The 14,088-nt window shown below is 37.2% G+C and overlaps 1 long non-coding RNA gene across 1 annotated transcript in view; it reads right to left on the bottom strand.

The window, feature by feature from the left end:
• LOC308631030 overlaps positions 1 to 12,490 on the bottom strand; it is a 162,529-nt gene extending 150,039 nt beyond the window's left edge. The window contains exon 1 of the long non-coding RNA XR_014018096.1: positions 12,419 to 12,490. This is a non-coding gene — a long non-coding RNA (uncharacterized lncRNA). The remainder of the gene's footprint in view (positions 1 to 12,418) is intronic.
• Positions 12,491 to 14,088: the final 1,598 nt, after the last annotated feature.

The raw sequence follows: 14,088 nt of genomic DNA, 5'->3' as shown, positions 1-14,088 counted from the left end.
AGTTTCTTTGATAAAGGAGGGTCCAGGTGACTCAGACAAAAGAGAAAATGACATGCCCTTGAAATAGTTGTTTCCCTTAAGAAGCTAGAATTAACTAGACCCCACTTTTCTGAAGATTGTTTGCTGAGATTAGGGTTCCCCATAATTTTAAGTTACAGTTCCTTCAAGGGATTATAATTATCTACATCTTGGGAATTGGGGGCATTCCAGCTCTCATTCCCAAATGCTTGCCTTTTGAGAGAGGCTTCCCTGAAGTTTGTTTCATGACTCCTGAGTTTTCATAATGCATAGGCCTAATGTCTGTCCTTCATGTCCTTTCATGGCTAATTAACCTTCCTAACAATGTGACTCAGGAACACTAGAAAAAAGTGTCCACATTTCTGCTCAATCTCACCCTCAGCTGGTGCCATGAGAATATGCCCAGGCCAGCTTGCTGGAAAATACAACCTGTAAGACAAGACAGTGTTCACAGGCAAAACCATTCTAGTTTAACACATAGCCAGCTCACATGTGAACAAACCAAACAACCTAAAAAACCTCTGCTTTGCCCAACAGTCCACAGATGCATGGGCAAATATAGCTCAGATTTCAATGAATAGACTAGATTACCAGAACCCCAGAGATTCGGGAACTAAATGATTTTTTATTGCTGCATGCCATTGATATTCTGCAGCTGTTTGTTACGCAGCATTACTGTCAATAGATAACTGATGCACTCTCTCCTTAATTAATAATTTTTAAACACTCCATCTGTGACTATGTTTAATTGAGTCATGTTGACAGAAGGACATTTAAATAGGCCTGAGTACAGTGAGAAATAGGTGTAACATAGATGGCCAGGTGAACATTTGCTCAGCTTGTGGATAAATATGGGCCTCAGATGGCAGGCATAATTAGTTCAGAAATGGTTTCTAATTGATAATTAGATTAGATCAAAAGGCAAGCAGATTTAGTACCTAGGGCAAGTTTGCAATATGGTCAGACTGATTCTTCTGATCAAATGATGAAAAGCCCTAATCAACATCAGCATTGTGAAAATAACAGGGAGAAACTTCTTTTTCCAGGTATAGGCATTTTGGGTTGAGACTGGGCTGGCTCTAATTGTGTTAGGAAAGGGCTAGACTTTGGATGACCCTGGTATTGGAAGGCTCTGTCTGCAGCAACAGCACTTGGTTCTCTCAACAGGGAGCTCCAATGGTGAGCATTCAAGATAACTGACAGAGAGACCTCATCCCCCTCACTTCTGAGTCTGACCAATCTTAGGGAAACCAGGGAGAAACATTTCATATATATAATTGGCATGAGTGTCATTCTGTTGGCATTCTGTTATTAACATAGGCCAAACACATTTCTGTCTTTCCCCAAAATCATTGATTAGCAGTAAATTCACAGGCTACAGCACTTTCATCTGTGACAGTTCACTAAATACTAGTGAGTCACCTGGTAACCATCAGCAGGGCAATCAGAGGTCCTTTTATTGCAATCTTAATTTCTAATATCTATCACACTCAAGTCACACATCACACTTTACATAACCGTGTGTGTGTGTGTGTGTGTGTGTGTGTGTGTGTGTGTTAAAGAAAGACTAAGTTAGGCTGAACTGATAGCAAAAACAGAAAGCAGATATGAATACATATAAGTCACCATTAAGTGGTCAGATAAAATTACAAATGAAAGAACCTTTTCAGGGAGCAGAGTGGTCAAAGCTTAGGAACTTATTCTAGGCCAAGGTCTGGACATTCAGCAGTTTCACAGTGTCAACTTGGAGGGTCACCTTGAGAAGTCAGTCTGGAGTGTCCCCAGCAGGAAAAACTGCACTCTGCTAAAGTCTGAGGACAGAGATTGAGAAATTTGTTGTTGTGGTGATTTTCCTGGGCAAGTCTTGTAACTAGTGACTGGGTGAGAGGGTCAGGGAGCTGCCCTGTCCAGTCTCAGGGTACTACTTCTTATATGAGCCTCAAGTGAGGGAGTTGCATCATTCATTGGTCTGGTGTGTTCAATAAACTCATGGGTCTCATTGTTAGGTTCACAGGTGACATTTTTGTCAGCATTTTTGCAACTGCAATCCAACCAGAACAATTGTAGATGAGGAAAAGATTATTTGAGGTCTCAGGGTTTCAGAGGTCTCAGTCCATATAAGTCAGGCACCATACCTTGGTGCTCCAGGTGAGGCTGAACATCCCGGCAGGAGAGTGTGACAGAGGGAAGCAGCTCACATGATGATCAGAAGCAGAAAGAGAGACTCCACTCTCAAGATACAAAAATATACCACAAAGCCACACCCCCAGCTGCACCTTACCATTTTAGTTATCATTCACTTAATCCCTATTAGGGGATTAATTCACTGATTGGGTTAATACTTTCACAACACAATCATTTCTCCTCTGAACCTTCTTGTATTGTCTCACACATGAGCTTCTGGGGGACACCTCACATCCAAACTATAACAGGTGGCCATTCTTATTAGCACAATTAATTTATTTATCAGTTTTTGCCATATGATTATGCCAGGCAGATGGTGATTGTTTACTTGGACAAACAAGGTGCAGAGGCATTACACCTAAGCATTTAAACCGAGAAGGGAGTAGCTTATGGGAAACTAATGCTCTACAAAATGGAATAACAAGGTTTAGGCACAGTTTGAAAACTGTTCTTCTATACAACATGGATCAATTCAGCAGAGCACAGCCTGCCTTCCACAATGACCAATTGTTGGTAGCAACCGTCTATACTTATAATAAGCAACAAACTTATTTTTAATTGTATGAACTCTGGATAGGATTGATAGGCAAATACAAGTTGCCAAATTTGTCTTTTTGAAAATTAACCTTAAACAATGTAAGTATGTCCCAAATAGTGCATGAGATATACTAATTGAAATATACTGTTTATTAGAAATTCAAATTAATCTGAGCATCCTGTATTTTTACATGGTAAATCTGGCAACCCTAACCTGGGGTGCCCCTAGATGATGCTCTACTTGAAGTCTACTCAATTTCCAAGGATCACAATCCATGACTCTCTCTCTCTTCCATAATGCTGGTAGAGGCAGGATATTATTATTACTTCAGTATTGATCATTATTTGTTTCTAAGTTATTTCCTTCTATCCTGGTGCCCCTTTCTCCACTTAATAACTTAGGCATTTCTTCAATGAGGATAGGCACGATGGCAGTAATAAAAAGAAAAAGAAGAAAAAAAGAAGTCAAAGAAAAGGAAAACATTGTAGTAGAAAACAAAAGAATGAAGAGAAGTGATCAGAAATAGGATTCAAGAATAAAAAAACTAAAAGAAACTATCCCTAGTATTTGAGATAATGGGCACAGTTGGATGGGACATGAGATAGTAAGAAATTAGTTGGTAGGCCCAGCAATGAAGGGATAAGACTTTAGGAGATGCCACAGGGAACAAACTCAGAACCCACAGATGTCTGACTCAGGGTCTCTAGGAGGTGACTCTCAGCTGACAGACTGTTGAACTCATACTGTGAGGAGAGTATATCATCTGCACTGGAGAGCTGGGGGAGCTTTACTTTTTCAGGGTGTTAAGGAGAACATTTCTTGAACATCCTGACTGCTCATCAGGCAGAAAAAAATATATATATATATAATTAGTTCAGATTCATTATATGGTAGCTATTAATAATGTTTTCATAATCATAGTTATACACAATGAAGGAGAATATAATCTCTATAAAGGAAAAGTTTCTCAAAGAAGAGAGATTTGGAAGAAGGCAGGAGAAAAATGTCTTGTTAATTGGAAATCACAAAGTAAATATGAGATTGCATATTGTAATTGTACGAGGAATACAGACAGAAATATTTGAATATATGCCAAATAATCAGCTGTCAGGTCACCCCTCCCCCAACCACCAGTGCCAATAGAAACACACTGATAGGAGTCTTTGCATTTGTTTGGGGAAACTTGTAAACTCTAGAAATGCAAAGGTAAAAGCAATTCTTTTGTATTATTTTTTTTAACCTTCTCTTGCCATCTTTTTGGAGGCATTTTTATGGATCTCAGTTTCATTTGTCAGTTAATGGAAATCCTTTACTCTGTATTTTTGTTCTTCCTATTACAAGAAATTCTTCCTGGACCCTTGAGGGAAAAAAAATGTAAAATAGATTCCAAAAACATTCCAACAGTCAGTTACAGAGTGAGAAAGGGCAGATTAATCCCCACAGACCTCCTCGTTGACAAAGTCCTCACTTAATGTGTTTAGCTATAGTGCTAAGAGAAATTTGATAACAACACTCTGGATGCCTCTGTGCCATTACATAAAATAATTACTGCCCTGGGGTATTGAAGGTAATCAGATATGCTGGGTCTCCTCATACTCGGGGAAGGGAAAGGGGCAGGGGTGATTATCTTTCTATAATACTAACAGCTATTATGTCTCATTTCTTAAATTCATTTCAATTAAATGGCACTATTTTTGTTTTCCTTAAGTGACTGTTATTTCCCTAGTTTCTCCTTTTTTTCCTTTTGGTTTTGTTCTCAATATAAAGAAAGCCAATTTGCTGCTCACGAACTTCATAGTGAAAAAGGAAATTGGGTGAGGACATGGAAAAAGAGGAAGTGTCCTATGCTCCTGGTGGGAGTACAAACTGTTAAAGCCATTTGGGGAGCAGTTTAGGATTATCTAGTAAAGTTCATGATATATATTTTCACTCCTAAGGTTATACCCTAAAGAAATGAATGTGCATATGCTGCATGAGACCTGCATGTGAATAAGAATCATAATATAATTCATAATGACCCACATTGGGAAAAAATGTCCATTAAAAATAGACTGCATAAATGATAATTATATTCATAATCTGGTATACTAAAAAGCAACTAAAAAGAATAATTGCAGACATTTACAAAAACTTGGATAAAATCCAAAATATATAATTTGGAAATCAGATACCAAAAAAATACACATTATCTGTTTCTATTTATGTAATGTTCAAAAATGGACAAAAATCCCTGGGCGCGGTGGCACCCGTCTGTAATCCCAGCGGCTCAGGAGACTGAGACAGGAGGATCCAAGTTCAAAGTCAGCCTCAGTAAAAGCAAGGCGCTGAGCAATTCAGTGAGACTCTGCCTCTAAATAAAATACAAAATAAGGCTGGGAATATGGCTCTGTGGGCAAGTGCCTCTGAGTTCAATCACTGGTACAAAAAAAAAAAAAATAGATAAAAATAAATTACTGTAGAATGTTAAGACTTGCATTCTTAGATTTTACCTTTCAGGAAAGTGTCAAATAACCATGAAAGTCAAAATAGTGTTTACAATTTGGGAAGAGATGAGACGGTAATTGGGAAGAGAATTTCACAGGACAGGATTTGGGGGTATCACTGACATTTAATTTCTGGACATGGTGTTTAATACTATTGATCAATATTTAATCCATTAAGCTATATAGTTTTGTCTTATGTATTTTGCTATATGTTTTTTACATTTCACAATAAAAAGGGATAAAGCATCTTTTTTTTTTTTTGTCTGTTTTTATAAAGCACTTTCCTCTAAACAGGGGAAAGGGGATTAACCATTCTTAGGTTCACACTGAGCTCAGGGTCACATAAACCAATGAAAGCAGAGCCTCAGGCTGAACTCACATTGGAACCGCATCGTGCTCTGGGTTTCTCATCATGATGATCACATCTACACTCAGCACAGCTTTCTGAATAGAATTTCCACATTTTCTAGTTGGAAGCCTAATTTAGCACAAACCCAAGATCTGAGTATTGATGCACAAAGGACTTTGAATATTTTAAATGAAATCTAAAAAAAAAAAAATCTTGCTAAAAATATATATAGCTAATTCTGCTCTAAAAGCCAGACCATTTTGTTGAATCATTGTCTTACATATTAGGCTAAATTATGTATTGTTTCTGTTTAAATGGTAAAACAATTTTGTTAATCATTAGTTCATAAAAAGAGGGTTTGGGAAGGAATAATCCCAGCCAACAATATCAACTTTTATTACAAGAATTTCTCCTATGTACCCATGGGTCACAGAAATGAAAGAAACAAGGACAAAATAGAAAGCTAATAAAATCTTGTAAACTTATGAAGCTGTGAGAGGACCCAGAAAAACATTTCCTTCATTTATTCCATATATATTTGAGTGCCTACTGTCACTCTTTGTTCTAGGCCCTAGGGTACATGGTGAAAAGATACACATGTGATAGAGATAATATTCTTTATGTAAAGAAAAAAATCTGAGGTGTAAAGGAATAGTAAAGTTTGAGTAAGAAGCAATTCATGAGTTGGGGATCACCAGCCTGAAAGAGGTTCAATGTCACAATAAAAAATCCTTAGGGCCAAGAATTTGAGTGGTAAATGTGAAAGCAAAGTAAATCATTTGGCTAATCTGCAATTACAAAAGGGTTTGTTGTTGTTGTTTTGTTTTGTTTTTAAGGTACCATATTGGAATGTCTGTAGTCACATAATCATATTAGCTATGTATTATTTCCTAAGGTTATGTTTTGTTCCTAACGTAAGCATTTACCAGAAATGACTCATGAAGTTTTGCTTACACTTGCTGTTTAAGCAAGTTTAAGGCTATTTTTAAGGCCTTGCTAGTTTTTTTGGCTCAGGAATTTTTTAGGCCCATTCTCCACTTTAATGTTGCTTTTACATATGCACAAGATTGACAAAGTACTCAACAAATGAGGCATCTTCAGTGAGAGAGGGGCTCTGAAGCTAATGAAGCTGAGGGTGAGGGTCATGGAGAGATTGTGGAGTCAACAGTGAAGGTGGGTTCAAGGACATGAGCCAAAGCTTCTTTCAAAGTGTGATGATATGTGAACAAATGCCAGAAAGATCATAAAGCAGCCACAGGGCCACAAAAATAGGGGACACATACCTCAAGAAGGGGTAATGGCAAGAGTGTGGCTGAAAAATAGGCTAAGACTATCAGGATTTGGTTCATCTTCAAATAACAAAACTTTTAAATTAACAGTACCTCTAATTGATATCACTGAAGTTACAGTTTGTGTCTTAAACGCCATCTCCCCTACCCTCACCAAAGGCACGTGTGTTAAGGGTTTGATCACATTTTCTGGTGCTAGTGAAGGTGCTGGACCTTTACTATTTGAGACCTATGGGAAACACTGTTAGATCTCTGGAGGCTTTTCCCTTGAAGGGAATATCAGACCCTGCCCTTTCCTCTCTCTCATTGCTTCACAGCTACCATAATTAAGTAGCTTCCTCTATCACACTCTCTCCTGCCATAGGCCTAAATTGGCAGGGCCAAGCAATGATGGACCGAAACCTCTGAAACGATGAGCTAAACAAAACCTATCCTCCATCTACATTGATTATCTCAGGTATTCTGTCACAGTGAAGGAGAGCTGACTAGCACAATTAGTCTAGAATTGGAAGAACAGCCTCTCGAATCATCCAGGACACAGATTATTTTCACATTATGGCCTCATCCTCTTTCTTATGATCTAAAATACTGCTTGAACTCATATCCTCACAATGGAATTATGAGAGGTTTGGAGGAGTGATAAAAGTTCTACCCCTCTCCTTTTAAGGATGCCTCCTGGAATTAAACCCAATAGTTTGATATATGGCTTATTGACAATGAAAGAAGTCAAATGACTATTCTAAGTACAAGAAAAACTGGTAAATCTCAGCAGAAAACCAAAACTGTTTCTTTTCTTTCTTTTATTTTCCACCCAAAAAGAAAAAGAAAACCTTCTATACAACAAGAAATTTGTTACAGAGGAAAGGAGATAAGAATTGAATGTGGAGAGGTAGGTAGAGGAGCCTCATTTAGGTACTCAGCACATCATAGTAATTTCAATTTTGTACTCGAAGACAAGGGCCACCTAGCCCTAGGATAACACCTTGCCTGAATGTGAGGGTTGCTAGAGAGAGAGCCTTTCCTCTGTACCTTGCATATAATCACTTCTCCAAGCCTATCTCAGAGATTGGCAGGACTATTAGGGTGATCACCCTGACTTGAAGTTCCCTAATTTCTCATTTAACCTTTTTCAAGTCAGTCACCACATTCTGCAATTCCATTATGATAGCATCTCCTGCACGACGGTTGTAAAATCTTGGTAAAATAGTAAAATTTGAGTCCAACAACTATCTTCAATAACAGCAACCATGGAGAAAAAGGGACAGAAAAAAAACACTGCTTTGTGTTATGGGTGTTACTTAGTCCCCACAAAATATTCAAAGAAGCATTCACATTAGCAGCTGTGATTGTGGTCTTATTTGGAAACACTATCCTTGAGGAAGTAATCAAGTAAAGACAACTCCATCCTGAATTAGGATAGACCCTACATTCAGTAACTGTTGCCTTTATAAGAAGGTCCCGTAAAGACACAGGATCACAGAGAAGTACAGAGAAAATGATACTTGATAACAGAGTTTAAAGTATTATAGTAGCAAGCCAAGGAACACCATGGGTTGACAACTACCACCCAAAACTGAGAAGTGGTAAAGAATTCTTCCTCAGATCCTCCTGAAGAATCAAACCTTGCTGAAACCTTTATTTCAGACTTTCAACCTCCAGAACTGTGAAATAATAAATTTATGTTGTTTTAAGCCACCCATTTTATGATAATTTACTACATCTGCTCTAGGAAACTAATTAACTTTATTAAACCAGTTCTGAGACAATTGAAGCAGAAAAAGAGAAATGGGGATCTAACCAGTAGTTGTTTGGGCTACAAAGTAAACAAAATCCTCCAGCAATACTGAAAACAGGAGCAGAAATAATTACAACCCTGAGCAGACCAATAAAATACCACTTGAGTTAGAATATGGTAACTGCAACATACCTATAGAGGAGTAGAAATTGGAAAGACTAAAATTATAGTCTTACTGGTGGGAGTAAATTAATGAAATTTTATTCTATTTTTTTCCCCTACATTCAACTCCAGATTGAAGATCAGGTAGGACCATTAAAACGTTTAAGGGTACCCATTGATCATTTATTGAATGATATTTGAAATACTCCTGAAAAAAATTATAAACAATGGAGGATTTTATTCTCATCTTTACCACCACCCCCCCAAAAAAAAAGAAATAAGGAGTTATTAACCTCTGAATTGTGTATCTGCAAAATTCATATATTGAAGTCCTGCCCCCAGTATATCAGCATGTGACTGTTTGGAGCTAGGGAATTAAATGGGGTAATTACATTAAAATGAGAATATTATAGAACTAATGTCTTTCTAGGAAGAGATTATAAGAGAAATATAACTTTGGAACGGTTACGTAAAGAAAGACCAGGGTGGGGAGCAAGTGAAGGCAGCTATCTACAATCCAGGGAGAAAAGACTGAGAAGAAACCAAACCCACCAATACTTGGTCCTTGGGATTACCACCTCCAGAACTGTGAGAATATAAAGGCCTGCTATTTAAGCTACTTAGTCTGTGATATTTCTTACAGCAGCCCTAGCAAACTAGTATCATGATTTGATTGAAATCTAGGCTGTGTTCTATTTTATCCTTTGCTAAGACCGTCTAGGGTTTCATTGGATCTAATGAAAGGATCTGATGGTTCAGAGAAGCAATCTGTGTGCATAGGCCTCAGCTGGCTCTAAGCGAATCATTTTCCACATCACACACACACATTTAAAAATCCTTACCATAGCAGTAATTGGACAGATCCTTTCAGGAGTGGCTTTGAAGAAAAATATACAGTTAACTCAGTGTGACTGCTCTATTCAAAGCCCTCCAGGTTTGAAAAGCACAACACTGTAAATTTCCAGTGAAAGAGGAATCATCAGAGCAACTGACACAGATACAGTGTAGACAAGAGGGTCTTCTTCAGGTGCTTCAGAAGCAGCTAGTTTATTGGTTCTTTATTTAAAATCTTAATAGAAATGTTAACACTCCACTCAATTCGCTTTTATCTACACCACGAAGATGACTGGGAAAACTCAACTGAGCACAGAGTTTTCCAGGAATGGCCCTCCAAAGTTAGGTCAATCTAATTCACTTTGGGCTGGGAAATGTCTCTCCTTGCTTCACATTTTAACAGGACAGCAAAACACCCCAAGTTCAGTTTGAGTTGGAATCATGCCCTCTGGGAATCTGTAAGATACACAGGATCTTTCAGTACAGCTTGAAAAATTCATGATCACAGATAGAGGCAGGAAGAGTTAATGATTAGATGTAACTCGACATCTTCTTTGTTCTCTCACCCTTGCCAACCTTCACAATATATACAGTGTCAGGTCTAATATATTTTTTATCATAATATACCTCTCAAATCTGCTCTTTCCATTCCTTCTACTTGCCCTCATCACATTGTATTTAAATTTCCAATTTGACCTAATTGGTCTTGAAAAAAATACTCTTTTCTCAAGCATCTTTTTATCTAATTGTTCTTATTGCTTTTCATTCATCATCTGAGTTTTGCAGCCTCAACCTCCCACAACATTTCCAATTACAAAGTCAATACATCATATATTTGGGAAAGGATGCCATATTAGTTGATGACATATATTATCTACAATATCTGTGATGGCTAGAATAGGACTGAGTAAATTCTACCTGCAGTGGTCGGAACAAACGTTCCAAGGTCCCAGTAAGAATATCAGCGATAGCTAACATTTATTCAGTCCTCAGTCTGTGTCAGGAACAGTGCTCAGCACTTCACATACATTGACTGGCATTTTCACAAGACCCCTATATAAGTTAAGACCTATTTAATAATTTCTGTTTTTCTGATCAGGAAATCAAGATACAGAGAAAATAAGTAATTTACACAATTCACAAAAACCTTCAAATTCAACCCAAGTTTTGAACCCTGCTCTGTATGATTCAAAAGCTAAAATTCTCATAATCAGATAATGGAGCAGAAACTTTCCAAGGTAAATTTCTTATGACTTTATGGATCCATAAGATCAAGCTACACAGGGAGAGGTGGAGAAAAGCCTTGTCTAGGAATGAGAAAACATGCTCTGATCAGAAATTTGTTTGGTGTGGCTACTATGAGTATGTCAGCTCTCCTTGTGGGGATTCAATGTCCTTACCTGTGAAATAAGCCTATTAAATTGCATTATCTCTAAGGCAGCAAGTTTTACTCTCCCCTTCTTTAGTGCATGTATGTATTCATTGCTGTGTGTGTGTGTGTGTGTGTGTGTGTGTGTGTGAGAGAGAGAGAGAGAGAGAGAGGCGGGGGGATAATAGTTTTGTAATAAGAAGTAGAAAGTTGAACTAAAACTACATAAATATACATCTTTTCAGTGGCTTAGGGATATGAATTAAGGGCCTCAGTCAGCACATTTCCAATGATCTTGGCCATGCATAGCGCCAAGATGGATGCAGCAGTAAGTGTGGGTAGGAGGGAATCACTTCATTCAGGAGTCCACTAGCAACTTTTCAATTACAACTTGATTACAACTAGGTTGTATCCTTACTCCTAAATCTGGCTTCCTTGAAATTGAACAATCTCAAACAATTCTCAAACAATACTAGAAGGGTAGTGCTTATAGGGTAGCTACAGACACATGCTACAAGCCACATTCTCCCATATACATCAGTTAGAGAAAATATTTCTCAAACACATACAAGGGAAGTCACTTTACGTTTCAAAGCTATTTATGGATACCATGAATAAAACAAATCCTTAGTAAGATATTGAACACCTTTTATAATTTAGCTACCTTTTGTCAAAGTCATACTCTTTATTCAATAATTTGGAAACCACACTATTCTCAAAATATCCTATGTGAATTTCAATCTCTGCTATATAAACTTATGTTTTTGCCTAGAAGATTCAACATTGTCACTTAACAAAATTTTATTGAGCATATTCTACATGCCAGACAAAATGGTGGTTACTATAAGAGATGTGCATATCAAAGAAAAATGAAAAAAAAAGATTATTTTCTGCAAATCCCAACAGTTCAGTTGCATGAATCTACATACAATTAATTCTAAAAAGTAATATATAACACTGTAATAGAATACTCATGTTTTTTCAATACCTTTCTTAGTTCTGTTCATGCATCTGAAAACTGCTACCTTCTCTAAGAAGTCACTGATGTCAGTCAAGAATAATCTCCTGTTTTAACTGCACTTTGTAGCTTACTTATTCCAGAGAATTCATTGACTCATTTAACACTATACACAAACATAACTTTTCATACTTTAAGAATGTAAGCTCTCTCTTCTAAATTTTATCTTTTGAAAGTACAGAAAACTTAACCCCATATTTATTTAAGACTCTTATTCATTGTTCATCAGTCACTAATTAATTTATTATTTACTTATCTAGTTGTCTGATTATATAGCATTGTGCCAGGTACTAGGCAGAGGAGAAAAGAAAACAGAAATATAACTAAGACAGTTTCTAAAATTAACAACTTTGGAATCCAGCAGGGATAATGAATGAGATAAGCACACTATAAGGCAAACTTTAACAAAACCAGAAATAGAATAACAGTCAAGAGTTACCATTAATGATGTGACTTGAAGAACAAGTAGGAGGTCAACAGATGTAGAGATGGGTAGGGAAAAATGAATGGTATTCTAAAGAAGAAAAAAAGGAAAATGAGTAACAATGTGGATACAGAAAACTTGGATATATGCTCAGATAGCAACTATTTTTTTTTTACTATAGTGCAAATTGCAAGCAAATACTATGAAATGATATAGGAGAGGGGTTAACATAGAAAGGTAAGTTAGTTCTAGACATCGGAGGTTTCTAGACAGTTTAATTTATATTGGAGTTTGTAAGTAACAGAGGCTATCAAAATTTCATTCAGAAAGTAAAATCATCAGAATTTTGGTTAAAATGAATGATTAAGAATGGAGATACACAGGTAGAACAGAAATGGTAAGAGGACACCAATGGATGGGGGGATTTAGAAGACTGTTCCAGCAAGTTAAATGAAGGGGAAAAAGAGATTCAGTCAACCAAGTCCCTTTTGTTACACAGATGAGGCATGCTTGCTTTATTTATTTATTTGTTTATTGATTGATTGATTGATTGATTGATAGCAGGGATTGAACTCAGTGGTACTTAACCACTGAGCCACATCTCCTCCAGCCCTTTTTAATTTTTATTTGGAGATGGGGTCATGCTAATTTGCTTAGGGCAAATTAGCTCAGTTAAGTTACTGAGACTGGCTTTGAACTTGTGATCCTCCTACCTCAGCACCCTTGCCCCCAGCCTCTGAAATTACAGGCGTGAACCACTGCACCAGGCAAAGCATGCTACTTTTCATTTAACACAGAGTTAGACTTTTATGCAAATAGAAGGAACAGGTATAAATGTTGGATTTGATGATTCAACATATGCAACAGGGACAAAACGAATCCAGGAATTCCATCTCCTACTGGAATTGAGGTCTCTGAACCAAGATACTTGCCTTTATCCAGTTGCCTTTATCCAGTCTCTCTGTCCCTGAAGTTACACAGTTTGTTCTTCCTTCTTTGCTCCCTTTATTAAACTGATTCTTCTAATTTTCTGTATAATAACAAAAAAATCTCATGCAATTGCCCTTCTTACATATTATTCACTTGAGGATGATGTTGCTTAGTCATTTCAAAGTTATATTCTCAAGTAAAATCTTGTTAGGAATAGAGAGCCACATATATAGATCACAGCAAAGGAATATCTTGTTCCCAACCGCGATAACCAGCAAGCAACACAGCAAAGAAAAACTTTTATGTAGATTCAGAAAGCAAAAGGTTGCTATGAAGAGCAGTGGTTTCAATGAAAAGATCACTAGAGGTCTGAATCCCCAGCACATACAATTGCCTTTGTTCTTTGATTTTCTCTGGCTCTGAAAATCTAGCCTAAGTCGCAGTCCTGACAGCCCCAGGACACAGGGATTTGAGACCTCCCAATTTTATTACAGCTTTGTCTTAGATCAATGAGGTGACCTTGAAAGAAACCCACCTTCCAGTGTTTCCATTGTTTGATAGGCAAAATGGGAAAGATACCAAGCTTCCATACTTGACTAGAAGCAGGAAGGGTAAAGCCCTTTGAGGATGTGAGGTGCTAAATAACAAATAAGATGGAATATGAAATATAATCAATCATGCCTCCACACTAGCTGCGCCCATTTATTATTACTTTTCAATTTCTAAAGTGATGGCAGAATGGAATTTCCACTAAT

The sequence above is a fragment of the Spermophilus citellus genome, assembly GCF_964194105.1.
Source record: "Spermophilus citellus genome assembly, chromosome: 11".
Taxonomy (NCBI): Eukaryota; Metazoa; Chordata; class Mammalia; order Rodentia; family Sciuridae; genus Spermophilus; species Spermophilus citellus.
The sequence above is the reverse complement of the archived record's forward strand: the minus strand, read 5'-3'. Positions and strand labels throughout refer to the sequence as shown.